Here is a 23,623-nt window from a genome sequence, read left to right as displayed (position 1 = left end):
GCTCAAAACACCTCTCTGCAAAGCAGGTCTGTGGCACTTACTGGAGGTACCTGGTGGTATAGCTGGCCCCCACGGACCCTCAGGATTCAAGGGGACTTAATAGGGACGTTAAAGTTAGAAATTAGCATTTAAAAAAACCTTTGAATTTCACTGAAAAAACACAGATTTCAAGGACGTTATAGTTTAAAATGAGCTTATAAAAAAACTTTGAAATTCACAGAAAAAAACATAGTTTTCAGGGATGTTAAATTTAGAAATTAGCATTTAAAAAACCTTTGAAATTCACGGAATAAACCACAGGTTTTAAGTATGTTATAGTTGGAAATTAGCATTTAAAAAACCTTTGAAATTTACAGAAAAAAACATAGGTTTAAGGCACGTTATAGTTAGAAATTAGCATTTAAAAAAGCCCTAGAAATTCACAGAAAAAAACATAGGTTACCGGGACGGTATAGTTAATTGGACATTTCACTTGTACAAAACCAGAGGAATGCTGCTGTTATAGTTAGTACAGCTAACTATAACTTAAGCCCCTGCAATGTACTGCTGATGATCTCACATATTACATGATTCATGACATGGTCAGTGACATCAATGATGACATCTCAAATGACAACACTGATGAAATCACTGATGACATCATACATGTGAAAATCTGGTTCACCTCCTCACACCCAAATACAACCTTTGATACACCCACTCCAAAATACAGAGTACCATTTTCATAAACTATCAAGACAACAATACCAGATACTTACTATATATGCACTCCATGATTCCTAGGTCTACACACACATCCACTCATTCACCCATACAATCACTCATACATGCAGTCACTCATCAATACAACACTATCATATGCACTCATCCACCTATACAGACACTCACACATGACCACTCATCCATAGTTACTCACACACCTAGTCAGTCATGCAAATAATCAATCACACTTGCATTTACTAACCAATACAGTTATACAGACACCACATCACTTATTCAAACAGAAACAAATGCATACTTACTCTCTTATACAATAACTGATACAAGTACACACTCATCCATACAGCCTCTCTCACTATCACTCACTCTCACGTATAGTCATTTATATACACCAACACTCATATATGCTGCCTTCTACATATGTAGTTACTCACACATATACCACTACGACATCCATTCACTCACCAACACAGCCATATGTATACACACTCACCCATACAGCCCTTCACAGACACATTCTTGAACCCATAAAACTAGTGATTCACCTACTCACACATCTATGCACAAAGTAACACAGACCCCACCCACCCACACAAACACTCAGGATCTCATACACATACTCAGGCAACCAATCAATAACCCATATAGACACTCATGTAGCTACTCACCAACCCAAGCAGCAGCTTACACAACAACAGACACGCTGATACAGACATTCACACAGTTTAGTCAATAACCCATGCATTAAGTAAGACACATTTAAACACTCACTTATACAGTCATGCTCCTACTAAATCCTCCATTAAGACACTAATACACCCACTCATTCAGCAATACACATTGTAATATATATAAAACATATTTAAACTTTATAGAAACACAGTCACTGGATGATGTCATCAGTGATGTAAACAGTGATGTCATTTGAGATATCATCAGTGATGTCATCAGTGATGTCACTGACCATGTCATGAATGATGTAATATGTGACGTCATCAGAAGTACATTGCAGGGGTGCAAGCTATAGTTAGCTGAACTAAATATAAGACCGGAATTTCTCTGATTTTGTACAAGTGAAACGTTCAATTAACTATAACGTCCCTGTAACCTATGGTTTTTTTCAGTGAATATGTATATATATATAAATATTACCTACTGGCGGTCACCAGTTGGTAATTATAGTTAGGACCTAGCTTCAGTAGGAAAAGCGCTTATTTTTTCTTAATACGTTTGGTGCCGGATTACAAATCATTGCAAAATTTTCAAAACTAATGGCCTGCTTTGGGTAGCTCCTGTCTTGAAAGTTTCGGGGTGATTCGCCAAGAGGGGCGGAAAAAAAAGGGGGTTCAAAAAACGTGTTTTTCCCATGTAATTTTCAATGGGAAACTTTGGACACAGCTGCAGCCCGAACTGCTGAACAGAATGACACAAAATTTGGCAAAAAGGTAGAGCTCGGTTCAGAAACAGAATTTTTTTTACATGGTGTAAATCTGTTCAGTATTTCGTGGGAAAGTTTAAGAAGAAAAAGTTTTGATGTCCAGGGACGAGATGGAATTGTGACCCTCCCAAGCATAAGCTTCAGTCTGATTGGCTGCCAACACTCCAAACCAGGAAGTGTTGGCAGCCATCTTGTGACTCAGTAGAACTGAGTCACAAGAAACAATAAAACAAAGTTGGAAAACAAGAAAAGGGTGCATGGTAAAAGTTACGCTGACCCCATAGATCTGTTCAGGGGGTCCCAAAAGGACCCCGAGGTCCCAAAAAATCATTTATAAAAAAGGAATTAAGGCAAAATGCACACTGGGATCGCGAATCTTGCCGAACTTTTTTAAAAAAAGTGTGGGCTCCCGCGCTTGATTTAATTGAGGCCCCCAGGTGGACCAGGTCCCGGATGCATTCCCCAAAATATTAGCAGGGGCTTCCACAGCACTGGGCTGGTGTATTTTGTTGGGGGTCCTTCAAGGGCCCCCCAAGCCACAGGGACAGCCCCAAGGCTTTTCTCAAATACTCGCGGGGCAGACGACACCACCGCAGCCCCTGGGACCGCAACTCCCCTAGGGCTTTCTTTTTTTATGGATAACTGTGTGGGGGGGTTGGAACCCCTACATGCCCTGGGGATTGTCACCTCCCCGCGGCACTAATTATGTAAATGCAGTGCCCGTTAAGGACTCTCAAGCCCAGGGGACCACCAAGTTCAAGTTCAAGTTCAAGTTCAAGAATTTATATAGCGCACTACTCACCCAGAGGGTCTGAAGGCGCTTGGGGAGGGGGTTCATTATTTATCGAATAGCCAGGTTTTAAGTTCTTTTCTGAAGGATATGTGATTCTGTGTAAGTCGGAGGTGATTGGTGAGAGAGTTCCAAGTCTTGGCCGCCAAGTAGGAGAAGGATCTACCTCCCATGGTGGATCTTTTTGATACGCGGAACTGCGGCGAGGCCTTGATTGGAGGATCTTAGTTGGCGGGTGGGTGTGTAGAAGGAAATTCGAGAGTTGAGGCATTCGGGTCCTCGTTTGTAGAGGGCCTTGTGTGCGTGGATGAGGAGACGGAATGTTATTCTCTTGTTGACGGGAAGCCAGTGGAGGTCTTTCAGGTGACCGGTAATGTGATCTTGGCGAGGGATGTCCAAAATGAGTCTTGCTGATGCGTTTTGGATGCGTTGGAGTTTTTTCTGTAATTTGGCTGTAATTCCGGCGTATAGGGTGTTTCCGTAGTCTAGTCGACTCGTAACCAGTGCGTGGGTGACAGTCTTTCTTGTCTCTGTGGGGATCCAATGGAAGATTTTTTTGAGCATGCGAAGTACGTTGAAGCAGGAGGATGAGACGGCGTTGACTTGTTTGGTCATCGAGAGTGAGGAGGCTAGGATGAAGCCAAGATTACGTGCGTGGTCTGTGGGTATGGGTGCAGATCCCAGGTCCGAAGGCCACCATGAGTCGTCCCAGGCAGAGGGGTATGATCCTAGGATGAGCACTTCCGTTTTGTCTGAGTTAAGCTTTAGGCGGCTGTTTTTCATCCATATGGCTACTTCTTGCATGCCTTCGTGAAGATTGGTTTTGGCGGTACAAAGCCCCACCTCCTTGGGGCTTTGTACTAGCTGGTAGGGGGCAGCGTGGACCCCCTCCTGGAGCCCTTGATGGCACTGTGGGCCACCAACCTCCATGGCCCTCTCCTGCAGTATCCCGGGGTGCCCAAACGTGAGACACTGTTGTTTGCTATGGCAGGGTGGGAGCCGTGCAGCTCCCCCCCTTCCATAGCAAACTTGCTTTGAATTTTGGCAGCAAGAGCAGGAAATGCAATACCGGCTCCAGCAGGTGGCAAGGAGCCGGCAGGATCAAAGGGGCATTGGGGCCCCCCCATGGTCCCCAACGGAGAGGCCCGGCCCCGGGGGCCGGGGACCCCAGGGTGAATGTAAATTAATGAAAGTGGCCATTTAAAAAATCAATTGGAGTTGAGAATGTAGCGTGGCGCTCAGTGCAGTCCCCTGGTGTGAACGCGAAGGGGTGTGAGGTTTCCAGCACGGCCAACTGGTGTGAACGCAAGAGGTGCGCGGCTCCCAGCATTGCCCTTTGTTGTGAACATGAGGGGTGGAAGGCTCACAGCGCGGCCCACTGGTGTGAACGTGAGGGTCACTTGGCACCCAGTGCGGCCCCTGGTTTAAACGCAATGTGTGTGTAGCTCTAAGTGACGCTGAATGCACGACTCCATGCAAAAATAATTAAGATATTTTTTGAAAATGTTAGTTATATGTTGGGTTACTAGGTGGCTCTAAAAACAGCCCTTGTGTTTATTGGGATATTTTTGTAGCTACATGTAGGTACCGATTTAGAGCCTTAGAGTTGTTGAGAAGGACTCTGTTTCCCTTATCAGGGGTATTTCTTAAAAAAATAATAGCGAGGCTGTCTGGGGCCCTCGCAGTCCTGGACTTCAATTATATTGGGAGGGGGGTTCAGTAGGCTGTGGTGCAAGGTGCACACTAGAATAGTGAACAGTATATGCCAGGCTAACTTCTCACAATGTTCTGCAGCATGTGGGATTCCAGTTTGCTATTGTTTTACGAGATAAACTCAAATGATTGACTACCTGAAAACCACTAAAGGTACCTGAGGTACATATAAATACATGCTTAAAATACAGTAAGTTCTACTGAACTTAGTGTTGTGTGTCAAGGGCTAAGCACACCCTTTCTACAACTCACAAGAGTTTAGTAGGCCACCCTAGAATAGGTTGGTGGATACACCACACCACACCACACTAGTGATGTCTTGAGTGCCAGGAACCAGTGGGTCCCTGCCAGATGTCAGTATATTACAGGCATCCAAGTATGACACATTCCCATTCCAAGAACTGAGGGCCTTGTGTACTATAAGGAAACTGAAGACAGGCAGAGGTGCAACCACCCAACGCCTCAGAGAGGTACAACTGATGGATGATCTTAAGAAGGCTCAAGGGCCTGATGAGGTAGGCAGTGGGGGTAGGGCAGCAGAAGAGGAAAGCCCCATCGTGACAAAAACCAGAACCTAACCTCTGAAGCTGACCAGGAAGGTGACAATGACCTTAACCTGGACCAATCAGCTCCAACTGAAGAGGGGGAGGCGGAAGGCCAAGATGGTCCAATTGTTGTCCCTCCAGGAAAAGTCGGAGGCATGCTTAAAAGATCAAGATCTCCTTCTCAGGAGTCTGATCATTCAGACATGTCTGTAGGGACCTCTGTTTCGTCTCACAGGAGGGAATCCTCCTAGGAGAAGTGAGAAAGGCAGATGAAGTTTTAGAAAGCCCAGCTGAGAATTAGAAGACAGCAGGTAGCCTTAGAAAGGGAGTCCCTGGAGCTTGAAAGAGCTAAAAAAAAGATCGGACTAGAATCCCATGGTGGCAGAAACTTTCCTTGTGGTTGAGAGAGATCTCATGACCATAGGATTTTAAACAAGATAGTCCCTCCCTACCATAGTGGGGATGACATATACAAATGGATAACTGCACTGGGGGGCCTGTAACGTTCAGCGGGGTCCCCAGGAACAGTGGGCAGCAATCCTGTGGTTGCAGAGAAAGGTAGAGACAAACTCCTCACTATCAGAGAAGAGGATGCTGATGATTATCAAGTCTTCAAGAGTGCACTGATTGAAGGGTTTGACCTAACCACTGAACAGTATAGAATAAAGTTCAGTGATACACAAAAGGCGAAGACTCAAGACTGGATTGACTTTGTTGATTGTGCTACTAAGGCTCTGGAGGGCTGGTTACTTGGCAGTAAGGTGTGTGATTTTAATGGATTGTACAACTTATTTATGAGGGAGCAGACCATTAATAATTTTCAAAATTTGCTGTTGCAGCAGTACCTGGTGGAATCTGATCTGACCTCTCCCCAAGATTTGGGAAAGAAGGCAGACAAATGGTGAAGCAGAAGGTTCAGAACCAAGGTGGTGACCAGAAGAAGCAAGAATCTAATAACTCCAATAAGGGGGGGGGGAGGCTAAAAAACAGTAGTCTTCTCAAGGTCCCCTAAAAATCTTCTACTGGTGGGGAGTCCCAATCTTCCAAAGGAAAAGGCCAAACAAAACCATGGTATAAAATCTGTAGACAGAAAACCCATTGGACTAGTGATTGCAAAAGGTACAAAGACTCAACTCCAGTCACCATTGCCCCCAAGGCAACTGTTCCCCTTAGTTCAGCTCAAAATGGTGGTAGAGAGAATACGGCTGTGGTAGGGTTAACCCTGGGTTCTGAGATGGGCTCTGGCCTAGTCAGAGTTACAACTCAGGTTGTCCTGATCTGTGCTGGATGCATGGATATGTCCTCCTTTGTGAGTATCAGTAATCTGGGCAAATACTGACAACAGCCCTTAATGAATGGAAAAGAGGCTTTGGCCTTCAGGGATACAGAGGCCGGTGTCACAATGGTGACACAAGACCTTGTGGCTGCTGAGCAGATCATACCTGGTGAAATATACCAAGTGACCAATGCTAGCAATGTCAGGACTGACCATGCCCTGGCAGTTGTTAATTTCTCCTGGGGAGGGGTAACTGGCCTCAAGAAGGTTGTGGTAAATGCAGACCTCCCTGTTGAATGTTTGCTTGGCAATGATTTAGAATCTTCTGCTTGGGCTGAAACCTCCTAAACAGGACATAATGGACTATGTACTTGGTCTCTGCTCCAGGATTATGGAGTACATGAAAAAGGCAACCAAAAACCTTGAGGCTAGCCAGGAATTGTAAAAGGCCTGGCATGACCAAAAGGCTGTGCTCACTGTTTACTAGCCAGGACAGAAAGTGTGGGTGTTGGAGCCTGTGGCCCCAGAAGCTCTCCAAGACAAGTGAAGTGGCTGCATACAATTGTTGAACAGAAGGGAGACGTGACCTATTTGGTGGACCTTGGAACTCCCAGGAGCCCCCACAGGGTGCTTCTTGTCAACAGACTGAAACCATATGTTGACAGGTCAGACATGGGTTTGCTCATGGCTACTGATGAGGGACAGGAGGAAGCGAGTGATCCACTCCATGACCTGCTCTCACAGAGAACCCTGATGATGGGTCAGTAGATGGTGTAGCCTTTGCAAGCAGCCTCACTGCTCAGCAACAAGCGGATTGTAGACAGGTGCTCAATCAATATAGGAACATGTTCTCTCTGACTCCAAGTCAGACTACCTGGTGCACTCATGAAGTGGACACTGGGGACAGTCTGTCTGTTAAAAATACGACTTAACATGTCAGGGACTGTATCAGGACTGAATTCCAGAAGATGTTGGATTTGGGAGTTATCGCACCCTCAGATAGCCCTTGGGCTAGTCAAGTGGCCTCGGTACCAAAACCTCACACCCAGGGTGTTAAGAGAGAGATAAGGTTTTGTGTTGACTTCAGTAGTCTCAATGCAGTCATTAGGACTGATGCCCAAACAATCCCAAGAGCAGATGAGCTTATAGACACTTTCGCCTCAGCCAAGTCTCTGAGCACATTTGATCTTACAGCTGGCTACTGTCAGATCAGGTTAGCTGATAATTAAAAGCCAAAAACAGCATTTTCTACCCCTAGTGGGCACTGCCAATTTGTGGTGATGCCCTTTGGTTTGAAGAATGCACCTGCCACTTTTCAAACGTTGGTGAACAAAGTCCTAACAGGCCTTGAAGACTATAGTGCAGCATATCTAGATGATATTGCTGTCTTTAGATCCACCTGGGAGGATCACCTGGTCCACCTGAGAAATGTTTCGGAGGCCCTGTAGCAAGCAGGTCTAACTATCAAGGCTACTAAGGGCCAGAAAGGGCAAAGTCAGGTTGTGCACCTGGGTCACCGTGTGCGTGGAGACCAGGTTCAACCATTACAGAGAAAAATCCAGACCATCATGGACTGGGTTGCTCCAACCACCCAGACTCAGGTCAGAGCCGTCTTGGGAGAATTGTCACGGGGTATGGATCCATTGTGACACCCCTGAAAGACTTAACTTCAAAAAGAATACCAAAGGAAGTTCAGTGGACAGTTAGCTGTCAAAATGCATTTGATGACCTGAAGCAGGCCATGTGCACTTTTCCCATTCTGCAAAGTCCTAACTACTCCAAATAATTCATTGTCCAAACAAATGCATCTGAGTTAGTGGTAGGGGCTGTGCTGTCAGAAATGAATGATGAAGGTCAGGACCAGCCAGTAGCTTTTATTAGCAGGAGGCTGACCCCTAAAGAGAAAAGTCAGCTGTAGTTTGAGCTCTGAAGAACCTGATGCCCTACTTGTTTGGCACTCACTTCACTGTTAAGACTGACCATAAGCCCCTCTTATGGCTAAAAAAGATGAAGGGTGAAACCCCCAAACTTTTGAGGTGGTCCATTTACCTACAGGGGATGGACTATACAGCGGAACATAGACCTTGGAGTACCCATGGCAATGCAGATGGACTCTTCAGCTATTTCCACTCAGAACATGAAGACTCACCAGGTCAAGGTTAGTTTAATGTCCCTGCATTTGGGAGGATTGTGTAGGAGAGAAGGATCTGCTTACTATGGTTACCCCCACGTTTTGCTGATGTTTCACTGTTTTTTTTTACTTTAGTCTAGCTGGGGCCCTGCTATCTAGGACCACAGACTAGCTGCTTCCTCTCTAAGTTGATTCCATGTACTATAGGTACACTCCAGTTTGGTTACTGGGGTACGCTTGTGAGTCCCTAGTATACGGTACCTTAGGTACCAAGGGCATAGGTACCCCAGAGGGTTACCTGGGGCTGAAACATGTATTATGCCACCCCTCGGAAGCCTTCCAAAATAATACCACAGGTCTGCTACTGCAGCCTGGGTATGGCGGTGCATGCACCTCTTACTAAGATATAGTTTAGCTATATCTACCTTAATCACTGACACATATAAACCTAACAGTCATTACTATGGCAGGCCTTATCGATCTTGAAGGCAGAGTGCTTGGTTTTATGTGAGAGGGTGCCCATGCAAGAGAAGGACCCCTCTGCAGCTTTCAGAGCCTATTCTCTGAGGCTGTTCTATGATACAGCCAGACCATATACTCTTAAGTGCATTATATCCTTGCGGTAAATGATAACTTTGGAAAAGCAGCATGGAAGTATATTATGTTTGTTGTCAAACACTTTGGCTGTCAAACACTTTGGAATCCTACCCCTGCCTGTCCTGATGGCGGGGGTAGAAGTCCACCCTTTTAGAGGGAATAGACATGTACACACTGGTCTAACCGGTATTAGTTTAAAAGAGCCCTGGCATCAGAAAATGAAAGCTGCAGCCACAAACAGAAGACTGGCCACCTGATGCTGACCAAAACTCCACAGGGGAGGCCTGGACAATAGGTTTCCTGTCACAGGGAGGTGTAACCACCTCCCAGAGAGGCTTTAGTGTATTGGGGCTGGGTGGGTGCACTCTGAGAGTGCTTTGATGTCTGCACTGGGGGCACATTTGGTGTCCCTGTGCATAGTCCAGTTGAAATCGTTTGCAGGGGCACTCAGACCATGCCCTGGTACAAAACTGGACAAAGGAAATGGGTGTATCCACCCCTCTTTCCAGACTCTCCCCTAGGTGGGTCCCCAGAGTATGTCCAATCCTTTATCTTAGTATAAGTTTGGGATCCCTAACAACTGGACTTTAGATTACACCTGGATGAAACTCTGAAACTGAATCCTGGAACTTCGATGCTCTACTAAAGACTAGATGATGAAAGAATCTCCCTTGGCGTCAAGGAGTGGCTCACCTGTTCAAACACGCAGCTATTAAGCATTTGCCGGTCTGCATCTCCGAAGCTCCTGCCAGACTCCAAAGTATTTGCAGCCCAGGAAGAGGATTTCCAGACTTCACGAAGGCCAACCCGAGTCCCCAGCAAAGCTGAGACCCACATCCCTCAAGATTGATGTGGAACCTGAACTCCTGGACACGTGCACCTTTGCTAGTGCATTAACTTTCCAAGATTTCCTGAAGTTGTGCTTTGGTTTATTTTTAGCCCGAGCCCCAAGCACCATCTGCACCGACGATTGTAGGCCTACACTCCACGAGTGTTCCGTGGGCCTGCTTCTTGCATTTCTGCTTGAGGCTCCTTCACAATCCCTAGTCTGTTGACTGGTGGGTCCCCATGAAGGCCATTTAGATTTTTCTTGGACTTCTCTAATTGCTCCAGACATGCCCTGACACCCTACGAAGTGGTGAATCTCCCAGACCTTGCTGGTCTGCACCGAACCCTATCTCTTCTTTCTGAGTGGGTTGCTGTTGCCAAGACTTGTTGGGTCCAATCCGGGCACTGACATGGCAGCACTCAACATCCTTTGAGCCCCAGCTTGAATCCACTCCTGATTGTCTTCAACATCTCTGGGACTTCGTGGCTGAAGAGTCAATCTTCACCTTCTTCACCTGAAATGATCCGACATCGGTGGGCATTCACCTATAATGCTCCTGGTCAGCGGCTAGTGACCCAGACTCAGTTCCCTCTGCTTTCAGGTTCTTTACATCTCCGATCCAGGCTTGGATCCGTCCAGACACTTTCTTCTTGGACGTCAGCAGCACTTTGCAGCAGATCGCCATTGAAAAGGACAACGAAACCCAATACCATAAGACACCTATGCACCCGGCTTCCCATGGTGAGGTAAATCGAATACTCTGGTGCTCCCATGGGTGTTGGGTCTAGAATCCCTTAAGTCTCAAGGGGTTTGATCTAAGTCCTCCTGTAAGTGTCCTTTATCTTTAAATTTCCAACCGCAACTTTTCCCATAGAAGTTAATGCTGATTTGCGGCTGTGTTTAGACAGTGCACGGGTCCCCTGTGGGTGCCCTGTGTCACGACCTTGGGTGGTTACTAGTGACCCAAGCAGTTATACAGGCTCTTGGGCTTGTATCTATGCAAGATGTGGTTCTTGTACCACTATATTGATCTATGGTTTGGTATGCCCCTAGGTCTCAACATATATTGTGCTAATTTACTGTTTGTTATTAAGTTCACTGAATGTAATTTTGCCTTTAGCCTCATAAAGTGACTAGAGGAATGTGTTTAGAATAAATAGATGTATTTTATTTATATAACTGGTGTGGTTCTCCTTTCATTTGGTCATTCACGAGATTATAGACTGGTAAAACAAGCTGCTTTACATTCCTTCAAGACTTAGCCTGAAGGCTTCTCTCCACAGCTACCACTAGGATAGCTTTCTATAAAGGTTGTATTTAACCTACCATCAATAAGGGTCATTTGGACCAGTGCAAGGTGTCCACTAGAATAGTGGACACCATATGCCAAGCCAACTTCTCACAACATACAGCTGTAAAAATCTTGTCCACAGCAATAGTAGTTAAGTTTGAGAATATGGGATCAGGATTGTGACTGCCTCTATGAGTGGGAGAGAACTAACTAAGATAGCTGGGGGCCATCAGATCAGTAGTTAAAGTGGCTGCCGCCGAGCACCCACTGTCTTCAAAGTTAATGCCCTGATGTCCTTCCCTGGGGCTCATATGCCCACTGGCCTCTCTTTCTGTTGGATTTGATGATCTACTACTGCTAGATATCTTCAAAATGATCTTATAATTGGTTAAATTATATTTATATTGCAGTATATTAACATTTATGCAGTTATCAGAACCCGAGGAACCGATGTAGATTTAGAAGGATTTCTTAGGGGAAACCTCCAAATTCTTTCACATATTTTCCAAATCTGCACACTGTCTTAAACGTGCAGACACTTAAATCAACTACACATTAAATTTGACTATCTTCTGCGTTGACAAGATTCCATTGTTGAGCCTTATGCTAATTTATTGAAATAGTAATTTTCAAACAATGTTCATTGATTGATGGAAGCAGCATTGTATGAAATTGAAGAATTAGGTACTAAATAGGCCAGAAGTTAACCCCTGTGCAGCTGTGAGACAAATGAAACGTGGCTAACTAAGAGGCAATGCGTACATTATTCATGCAGTACCAAAACAGTAATAAAGTAAAAATATAGCATAGGAAAAATGTCAAACACATTTAGAAAAATAAATTAAATTTAATAAACATAAAGACACCACAATGACAACATTCCAGTGAGGAAAAATCAAGTTCTGAGTTTTTAATTGTTAAATCTTAAATTAGTGTCAAAATGCAAATGGTGTGGTCTTCTGATTCTGCTTACCTAAGCACATGTTTAGGCTGAGAGAGATGGAGTGTGAGTCAGATACAGAAAGAATTGTGGAGTTTGTCAAAACTGGTATCTGTGGACTTGGATTTTGAATTGGAAGTAAAAAATTTCAGTGGGGCAAAGCAGCCGACTGTGGCCTGGGAGGGGTCCACAATGACTGACATCTGTAGGATGATGTCCAGGTGAAGCTGATGACTGTTCAAGGGAAAGCTCCAAGCGAGAAGAAGTTTCCTTCTAGAGAAGGAGTTCTCCCTGGCTTTATGTTTTTGGTACCTTCACCCAGTGGAGATGTTAGCAGCAGCCAAAGGACCAGGACAGCACTTGGGAATCAATTAACACGCCAGCAGCAGGGTCAAGGCAGGTCCAATTGGAACTGGTAATCTGTAAAGTTGCAGAAAATAGCTTTTATAGCTTGTTCCACCCTCATAGCTTGTAAAGGAGATTTTATGACCATTAAAATACACATCATTGTCATATTACAAGACGGAGAACAGGTGGGTTGAGGGTCAGAAATGTTGTAATGAGGACCCTTATTACGTTTGTTTTATATGCCCTGGGTTTAGTGAAATTGCACATTTGACTCCCACATTGTGGTAAAGTGATTTTTATTATTCATGATTGTTCTAGGAACAACGTGGAGAGAGGTTCTGCAATATTTGACACATATTTAGAACCGCTAAAGTCTCCCCTAGTGGTCCAGGAGTAAGGGGTCCTGTAGATATTGACATGGTCCACTTAATATATGTTATAAAAGCCTTGGTGGTGGAGAAATTCTGCAGTTGAATTTCCCCCATTGCATATCTCCAGCCACAAGGGTTGACATGGCAAAAAGCTATTGATTCAGAAAGGGGTGTCATAAAAATATCACTCAAGGACTCATTAGAATTGTATTTATAAATTCAACAAAAAGCTTAAAATATAGACAAGAAGACATAATAAATTCTTATTTATAAGCCAAAATTCAGCTTTCTAATGCTCTGGCTTGATTGGCTAGTTAAGAAGATTAACCAGGCTGCTTTGAAGAGGTGATAAATGACCCCTAGGGATAGGGAGCTCTTCTGGGAGGAGAAGGTGCTGGGCATAGGAGTGCTGGAGTCACGGGGAAGGATAGTAAATAATGTTCTTCAAAGGAAGGAGGGAGCAGACTGGAGAAACCGGTTTCTTTCACACCTCAACCCTCTGCCTCCCGCCAGATGGCAGGCTTGGAGAAGGAATTGACATAGGCAAAAGGGTTGAAACGTATGTAGATGAACCAATCTGTAGGCTGGATTAGTGAGTCCTTCTACCTCTGCTGGAAATTCAATGTATTGAATTTTGGTGAAACAGTGCTCTCTGGGAGGCCATAGTGCCACACCTTGGAGGCCATGGTGTTGACCTGCAACTCATTGGACAGGAGTATGCTGCTTGACCCAGAAGCTTGTCTCCTTTCTGGTGAAGAATTGGCTTGGTAGTTTGGTCTGCCCTGTTCCCATGATGCACTGGGCCAGGGACAGACTAATTTGCATATAGCCAGGTTCTGAGCTGGGATGGGGCAGTGAGCTAAATAACGGTGATGGATCAAGCCCTGATCTTTGGACTGGGTAAGAGTGGTCTGCTTAATTCAGACACTCTGTTCATCACCACCCCCTTTTCTGAATCGTTTTTGGCCACTATAGGTGTGGCAGGGTATACTCAGACATGAGTCCCTTGCTCACTGCTCCATCAGGATTCAAGCAAGCCGGGCCGACGACGGCTGAAATGCAAGAAACCGGTCCCCGGAAGCTTGTCTCCTTTCTGGTGAAGAATTGGCTTGGTAGTTTGGTCTGCCCTGTTCCCATGATGCACTGGGCCAGGGACAGACTCATTTGCATATAGCCAGGTTCTGAGCTGGGATGGGGCAGTGAGCTAAATAACAGTGATGGATCAAGCCCTGATCTTTGGACTGGGTAAGAGTGGTCTGCTTAATTCAGACACTCTGTTCATCACCACCCCCTTTTCTGAATCGCTTGACCCAGAGAAGACTGAATAAGTAGATGAGAGGGACAGATGGCAGATCTGCTGCTTTAAACTTAAGGAAAATAAAGGGTCCATGCTGGAAAACTGAATGACTCTGCCTTGTGCAGCATCTGGAAATATAAACCTGTGCATCAAACCTGCTTCAAAAGGACTGAAAGTGACAGTTTACCAGAGCTCACTTGGACCATCACCACCAATAATCTCTAGCTTGGAGTACTAGCAGTGGATTTTTTAGGAGTTTTTTTTCAAATGCATTGTGGGAATTGAAGTCCCAAACTTCTAAGGACATTCTTGGAGCGTCCAGACCCTTGTCATAACTTATGGACATTTTGGGACCGTCAAGCAAGCTTCAGGAAGAAGTTCCAGAAGTTTGAATCAACTTTGGAAAAGCACTCCATAAATGGATTGACTCAAACTGCACACCCAAGCTGGTGACCCTCAACCACGAGCCGGCCTGCCATCCAGGTTCATCCCACTGAAAAGCTCCAGAGACCCGACTTCATGATTTTGACGGGTAGTTAGCTGAAACCCAAGCTGGCAAACCCTCACCAAATCCAGCCTAGTGAAGAGCGTTATGGGACCCCGCAAGAGAAAGCTCTGTAATTTTTTTTAAAGTCTGAACATAGAGAAGTTGACCAGAACCAACTGTGAGATCTAGTCACCCACCTGCAACCATGAGCCAGTCTGGTGCTCTGGTCTATCCCTCTGCAATGCTCTGGAGGTCGGACTTTCACAAGTTTGACTGAGAACTTGTTGCAAGGGAAGTTGGCAAACCCTCACAGAATCTGGACTGATTAGGAGCTTTGAGGAACCCTCTGAAGAAAAGATCCAGGACAGTTTGGAAGTCAGAAGTTAAAAACATTAACTGTGAGCTACTGCGAGGGGAAGCTGTGTGAGGCTCCATCATGATCGACCTGAAACTTTGACTTTATCCCATTCTAGAGCGACCAGATGTCCCTATGGGCGATTCAGGTGTCCATGTGCTATATCTTTAAAAATTCTGAATTTGTGTTTTAACATTTTTTACATCCTTGTCTTTGAAGTTAATCCTGCCTGCTTGCAGGCAAGCTACCAAGGGGTGAGCATGGGAATAATTTTCTAAGACCTAACTGAACCCTATATTGTGTAAGCAGCCTTATTGCCAGTAATATATATATATATATATATATATATATATTTACCACTACTAATAACCCACTTTCCAACATTGGTGTTCAGCGGTGACGATGAGGACTTGTGTTTAAAAAGTGCACCTTTCAATAAAGTGAATTAGAATTTTAAAAATGCTCTCAATTGCTTTAGAACAAATCTTGTGAGTTAGATTTTTGGATTGTTTTTATCTACTGTTTTGATATTTCCAAATGTGTTCTAAATCTTTGTTTATAGTGTTGATAGTGTTGTGACCCAAAACTAGGGCATCATGAAGCTAGACCTGGCTGAACTGGATGGATGGGTTGCTTGAGTATTTTAGGGCCTGGGCTGCTATAGCAGAAGAGATTCAAGGGGAAATGGAGGGTGTTTCCCAAAGCTCACCTGGGAGGGGGGTGAGGATGGTGCATCTTCCATTTTCTCCAGTGTCAGCCATATGATTCCAGATGGTGGGAATGGGGAGGGTCCCCTACTCAGGAATCACCACTGTCCCTAGATGGCTTGAGGCCCAATTACCTTTGATAGCTTTAGAGCAGATGAAGATGGAACTGGCTGAGAAGAAGTGGGAGAGGGAGGAGGGGGCTAAAATAAATGGTGGCAATGAAAATGATGAAGAGTTTGAGATGCTCAGGGGTCGATTTGAGAACAAACTTCCCAACTGTATAGCACCAAAGGACACAGAGGGGGATGCATTGATAAGTGTGTAGCAGCCTTTAAGATGGCACTTGGGATGAGTAGGGTCTACTTTAAGTATTGGGGTGCTCTCCTGTGGGAGTTAATTCCAGTAGCTTGGATGGATAGCCTCCTGACCCTGAAGGGAAGGATGGGGAATCATACCAGCAGATGAAGGCATGCGTAGTTGAGAAATATGGTTTAACCCCTGAGCAGTACAATGTAAACACCAGACACACAAAGAAAGTAAGCACAAAGTGATGGTTAGACTTTTGGACATCTAAGAGTAAGCATTGGAAGGCTGGATTGTTGGTAACAATGTGGACTTCTATGAGGGAGTATATGATGGTGTTTAGACTCATTGATCTGATACCTACTCAAAACGTATATACTCCCACTGCCCAGAAATTGTCAATTTGCTCAAGTAAGGCCTGCATTACTATATCTTAAAATGCTTTTTTCTTACATGGTGTGTCAAAAATCTAAAATTGTCAACACAGTGTTGGCATTTTACTGGGACATATCCTATTTTCCTATTTTTTGTGCTTTCAACCTTCATCCAGTTACTGGTAGAAATAGGTATATAACCAAAAATGGATCCCAGAAAGCTATAGATTTCAGAAAACTATATATACAGCAACTGGTCATTTGTGTGGATCCTTAAACGTTATTCTACAGAAAGTCACAGTTCAAATTAAATTTGAAAAAAGCACCATTTTTTGTTTGCATTTTCACCTGTAACATACCTTACCTATAGCAGATCTTTGAAAGCAATATACTGTTGCGAGGATATTTAAGGGCTCTAGGTTCAACAAGAACCCTTGGTACCCAGAGTCAGCAACTGATTTGCACCTTGCAATGGTTTTTCATTGTGTCCCGGGTATAAAGCAATTAATTTGGTAAAATAAAAAGAGTGAAAAATTGGTATCAAGGAAACTTATACATCTCCAAAATGGCAATAAGGTAAGGTAGTGGTTAGTTGCACATCTCTGAATTTGTGGGTACTAGCATGTGAGTTAGAGGGCATTTTTAAAAATACATTTAGAAGGCAGAAATGCATAGAAAAATGCTCCTTGGCTTGTCTGACCTACCGGTCCTGCCATGAGGGGAACGTCCAGCTTGCTCTTATTCCCCATTTTGCTGCTCCACCGGGGAAAAGGGAGAGATCACCACACCGCTGCTCCGCTGTCATTTCTACCGTGAGGGAAAGGGCACTGGCGAACTACAGCTCCCAGTAGGCCACACGTGACGCAGACTGCTGATGTCACCAGAGGGCGCCACAGGCCCTCAAAGGCGGCGCTGCCCTACCGCAGCACAGGACACGCACGGGCATGCCCGGGTAAAGCCCAGGCCAAGGGCGGGCCCATCCGCGCCCGTCAGAGGCCGGAAGAGGCTGGGATGGGCCTGCTCTCTTACTTTGAATCCCTGGGACCTGAAATCAAGGTACTGTTGACAAAAACATTGGTGGGCTAATCAATTCCTGATATATCCGGTCTCCCACTGGAACATAGTTGGCGTAGTGCATAACACAGAATTCTCCGGTTATAATAGCAAGGCACAAATGTAATAAGTTGCCTACCTTGATCATCTTAGTTAGTGCATTTAGTTTGGTTTAGTTACAAAGCATAGATTGAATTGTGTATTTCTTGCTATTTGAAATAGTGTGTGCTTGGATAACATTTAAATCACTTAGTTAACGGGGGAATTTAGTTACAGAGTCTGCAGAATGGGGAGACGAGCTTGTATGGAGAAGAAGCAGGTTCCGGCTAAGCCAACCTCCAAACCCACTTCCATTGATAGGATGCTGGAAAAGGCCCTAGGACCCGTGACAACTGAAATTGAAAAGACCGAGAGACGTTTGTTCCTGACCCCAAATTTAGAAATTGCTTCGCCTGATTCCAGATCCTCACAAATTTTAGGGGTTTCATTATCTGCTCCTTCCAGAGACCAACTACTAGTAACTGAAGTTGTTTCCCAAAATGAAACCAGGGTCACTATACAAGATCAATCAGGAAGAAAAAGCAAACCAAAACCCAAGGCGAAACCAGCTGTAAGGAGGAAGAAGGCTCACGGTCTAACAGCAGATAATGGGAAATATGGGACGGGGATCCAAGAAGAGATCACGGAAATTATAAGTGAACAGCCAGTGTGGGTCACAAATCTGGTAGTGGATTTACAGATCCAAATGAGAAATATAGCAAATTATGAACTTAAGTTCGTTCAAGAGAAGGTCGAGGGGCTGACTGTACTTTTTAATGACTGGACAACTCATAGGGGCACAACCCATGGCTCTGCTAGCACAGAGAATGGGGAACCACGTCAAACCAAGCTTGAGATAATGCCCACTTTAAATCCAGTGAACAAATATTGTCTTTAAACACCAGAGAGGCCGGACATGTAGTGGAGGCCAATAGAGACAGCATTGTCAAGACACCCTCGGTCATCTCTAGTCAACCCATTTGTTTACCACCATTGTCCACACCAACAGTACATTCAGTAATAAATCCTAGACAGGTGGGCGGTTGTGTAGCCAAAACTAAAGATGACACCATTCGTTCTTACTCCCCAACAGTCATTAATCTCCCCCCCGCATCAACACTATATGTCCTCATCCTTACCGGTATCCCTGAACTCAGGAGGGATCAATTCAAATCCCACCAAGATCTAAAGAATAAATAAACTATAGACATTTTTAACTACTCGCAAGGTGGGATGGTTAGGCAGACATCAAAAGGACATACACGGGGATTGCATAATAATTAATTTTAGAAATCCAAGAATGACTCAAAGTATTTTATCTAGAGAAGATGGAAGGTCACTAAGTGGTATTCAGGTACTCCCATTAGGTTACTTTTACCCCCCCCCACCCCCCCCACCCCCCAACATCCCTTTTTGCCAATCCTGGCAAGGGGAGCAGGGAAGGAGAAATGATTACAAGTACTCTGAGCCACGACACCTAGATCAGCATTAGCAGAGAAAATGTACCTATAACATTCCTACTGAAAATAGATACAGCTGACCCGATGGAGTAGATTGACTGGAGGAAAACTAATCTACCATCAAAGCACAAATGTGCCCATCAACCTTTGGGAGCATGAGCAGCTCCCCTGCTTGCACCCACAATGGTGGCAACTTGGATAGGAATGTTAACACCACAATTATATTGTCTGCAGGGTCAAATTCCGAGGATGATAGAGGGATATTAGAGGTCTTAGCACTTTCACCCCCCAGAGCCCCAGAAATTAAAGTCCACTAATCCCCCAACAATAAGAGCTATATCTTGGAACGTGGCAGGGTTGAGTAATAAGATGGAGGACCCCATATAGGGCACCTTCATCAACCAATTTGAAATCTGCATGTTTCAAGAAACTTGGGTTAGAGGGGTGGTTTCTAAGCTGGGCTTTGCCACCTTTAGTATTCCCACAATTTCTGGAGGCAAAGGGAGACCATCAGGAGGACTTAGTATATGGGTAGGTAATTACTTAGGATGTAGGGCCACCTAAGACTTCTGTAGTCTTCATTAATGTATATTCAAGACCCACTGTTCTGGGCAAAGAGTCACAAACGTTGGAAGAATGATCTAATTTTTTAGGCACTATTGCCGACAAACATATGGTGATTTTGGGCGGGGATTTCAAGTGTTAGTTTGAGCCACTGGAGGAATTGCTCAACGATAGCTTACATGAGGAGGACAATTTCTGGGAAATCCTAGAGACCAGAAGTCCACCAGTCAAAAAATGGTCTCCTTTGGTGATGCAAATGAACTGCCTTGTATTAAAATACTCCCTCAGAGCCTGCAATGGCAGAACCCCTTCTGAAACCTCTAGTAATTATACCTTCCACTGAAGTGAATGAGGCTCTTTACTAGATTACATTTTAATTGACTCCAAATCTTGGGAAAGGGTCATAGACTTTAGGGTTGTCCAACGACTTGACAGTAATCACCATGCGTTGGCATTGGAAATAAAAGCCTTCAATCCAGGGAGTGTTTCCGATATGGAAAACCCTATTGACGACAGGTTGACTATCTCCAATTGTAGGCGAAGAGCGAGATGGTCTGATCTTAGCCAATCTCGAGTCAAAATGAGCTCCCTATATGAAGCCCTGATTCCAGTGCTCCAGACAGCATCCCACTCAATAAGTGAAAAGGGGGATGGTATTGATCTCGAGATGGTGAAAAAAAACCATACCAGATTAGAAGAAACCACATTGGATTTCTTCTATCCCAAAAAAATCATTAGGCCAAGTAGGAAGCCCCCCCACCCATGGTATGATGACCACTGCCGTAAGTCGAAAAGAGCTCTGATATTATCGATCAAGGCTAATGATCATCCGTTAATTAAATCTGCTAGGACGACATATAAAAAGGCAATACTAGAAGCCAAGAAAGGGTGGGAAATGGATAAATGGGAGGCCCTGAGAAGCGCATTGGGTGCGAGGGATATGAGGTTATTCTGGAGAGTTGTCAATTTGGATAGCACTGGCCCTAGATCACCGGTAGACCCCAATTTGGGAGAGGAGGTTTGGTGGGAACATTTTGATTCCCTATACTCTAAAGAAGAAACAGTGGTTGTCGACCCAGTTGAAGGCTGTCCTATGAGGACTGACCTATCTCATAGCCTAGGAGAATGCAAAGAAGTCTTTGATGCTAAAAGCAATATAATTATAAGCCTAAATTAAATTAAGGGAGCTTTAGCGAAAATATCTCCCGGGAAAGCACCGGGTCTAGATAAAATCCCGGGGGATCTTTTTCGTAATGAACGCTCTGTCAGGGCTTCATATTTTTGGGTCCTATTTAATGCAATTCTTCAGGCAATGAAGATCCCCCAGAGCTGGGCAGGAGCGGAAATAATCCTGATTTATAAAAAAGGCTCACCACTCCTGCCAAACAAATATAGGCCAATTAGCCTGATTGACATTTCACAAATGGTTTTTGCGTGTGTAGTGCTGCTTAGGCTCCAATCCTGTATGGAGGAACAGAACATACTAACCTCCCTTCAGGCAGGGTTTAGGGAAAACATGTCTACTGTTGACCAAATACCTAAGATCCAAATGTTACACTGGAAGACCGTGTACTTGGAGGGTGGCAGCCTCTATATACTATTTGTTGACCTCCGGTCAGCCTTCGATTTGGTCCCTAGGAAAAAACTGTGGACAGTCCTCTACGATATGGGGGCCGCTGTACACCTAATCCATCTTATCAAGCTGCTGCATGAGGAAAACTTTGCGCAAATCAGGATTGACAAGGACAGGAAGCTTAATACACCAATACCAATCAAGCATGGTTTACAACAGGGTTGCGTGCTTGCCCCCACTCTTTTCAGCCTCTATATCAATGGCTTGATAGATTTTTTACTAACAGAAAAAGACCTTGATGCCCCTAAACTAGCCTCCCGTCCCATATCGGCAATGATGTTTGCGGATGATACTTTATTAGTATCAAAATCTCCCATGGGTATCCAGAGGGTACTTAATAAATTTGAACTTTTCTGTAGCCAAAGAGCTTTGGAAATGAATCTACAGAAAACCAAATTTATGGCGTGTAATAGACCTAAAAGTACAAGGTCTAACCCTACATCAAATGGTAAACCCCTCGAAAGAGTCACCTCTTTCGATTATTTAGGGATAACAATCGCAGAAACAATGGATTGGGGGGGCTCAAGTTAAAAAATCAACACTTAAATTAGGTCTTCTGCAAATCTAGCCAGAAACTATTGAGCCCGGCTATTGAAATGTATAAGGTCCAAGCAGGGGGTGGGGTGTTATATGGTGCTGAACTTTGGGAGAATGCAAGCCAAGAGAACCTTACCCAAGTAGAGAATAATTTCCTTAGACAGTTGGTAAAACTCCCACAGAGTACTCCGCTAATTCCTCTACGATTAGATCTGGGTCTTATGGAAATCGCGGATTTAATAAATCTGAAACCTTTATTATACTAGCGTCTCCTGTGGGTTACCCCCGAACTTTTACCATACAGGGAGGAACTAATGGAAATATTGAATCTGCGAGGGGCAGTCAAACTGCAGTGGCTTGCCCATATTAAATACTGGCTAGTTAGTCTCTGGTTGGATGAACTTTGGGATTATCCAGAGACCGCCTGTGCCACTCTGCTTAGGGAATTATTGAAGGCTTATTACGAGGAGTAGAAATTATCTCAGCTTCATAGTTGCTCCTAAACTGGTAGATTAACAACATCCTTTTTAGAAATCAAAGATAAGTTTAGCTTCGAGCGAGTTTTAGATGAAATCAAACCGGCAGCGGCTAAAAAGCTATATCTCCAGTTCAGGCATGGGACTCTTCCTCATCGATGTTTCTCACAGAAGTGGGGGATATGCAAAGCTCAAATTTTCCGGCATGTGAATGTACTGAAGAGTCAGTACCTCACGTTGTTTAAATTATGTTTTAATAGTTTATAATTAAAAATATGAATTATGGTTTAATATTATTAAGTTAATATATAATAATACATTAAAATGCATGTTTATTTTTTAACATTACATTTATTATTTATTAATGGTAAGGTGTTTTAATTATTTGTATGTATGTTTTACTTTATTATATTTATTATTTAATTAATTTTATATTACTTTTAAGACATTTAAAAAGTTTATATTTTTGCAAAATATATTATTAACAACAATATTTAGTATTCAATATTTTTGTACTTACTTGTTTGTAGATAGGACGTAGATATTCTGTCACTCTAAATGTTTCCCTCGAGATTCTGGCAGGTCGATATTCTTCTCCTCGATATTCTGTCAGTTTGAGCTTCTTGATTTGTAGGGAGAGGAGGGCATTTGCTACTCTGGAGTCCATGTGGACTACTGCTTAGTATCGGCCACATAGTGTGGTTTGGTTAGGTCAATTGAGACTAATCTTTTCTCCTTTTTTCCAGCAAGAGGCTGTAAAAGTAAAATTCTTGTTCCTTCAATGGACAAGTACAGGTTTTCTGTTAGATGGCCCAAATTCTTTCTTGTCCTCGATTATTTCTCTGACCAGATCCTCCACTTTTGGGATCCAGACAGGTTTTGCCATGACTGATTTGACTTCCCCAGTGGCGGTCTTCTTCAGGTGGACGTTACTTAGTTGTATCCTGGATTCATTTAGATCCTGTAAAACAGCCAAATTATCATGGATGCCAAAAGGCTTTTCATCTGCCACTGCAACTTCACAATCAAGATCAGGTGCCCACATTATTGTCCCATAAAGGACCTCATATGGAGTGTCCCCCCAGAGAACTTCTTGGCATGTTATTAAGGGCCCGCTGGACTCCATACGGGTGTATTACCCAACTTTTGCCCGTCCCTAATACTCTAGCTGTTAAAGACTGCTTCAAGTCTTGTTTTTTTCTCTCCACTACTGAATTTCCCTCAGGATGGTACGGAGATGAGTACCACAATGCTACAACCAAACTTCCCATGTCCTCCTTCTTAACCTTAGAGCTGAACACAGGGACCTAGTCAGAATGTAATGTGCCAATTGCGCACGTCCCTATGAA

Source organism: Lissotriton helveticus, chromosome 4_2 (assembly GCF_964261635.1).
Source record: "Lissotriton helveticus chromosome 4_2, aLisHel1.1, whole genome shotgun sequence".
Lineage (NCBI taxonomy): Eukaryota > Metazoa > Chordata > Amphibia > Caudata > Salamandridae > Lissotriton > Lissotriton helveticus.
The sequence above is the reverse complement of the archived record's forward strand: the minus strand, read 5'-3'. Positions refer to the sequence as shown.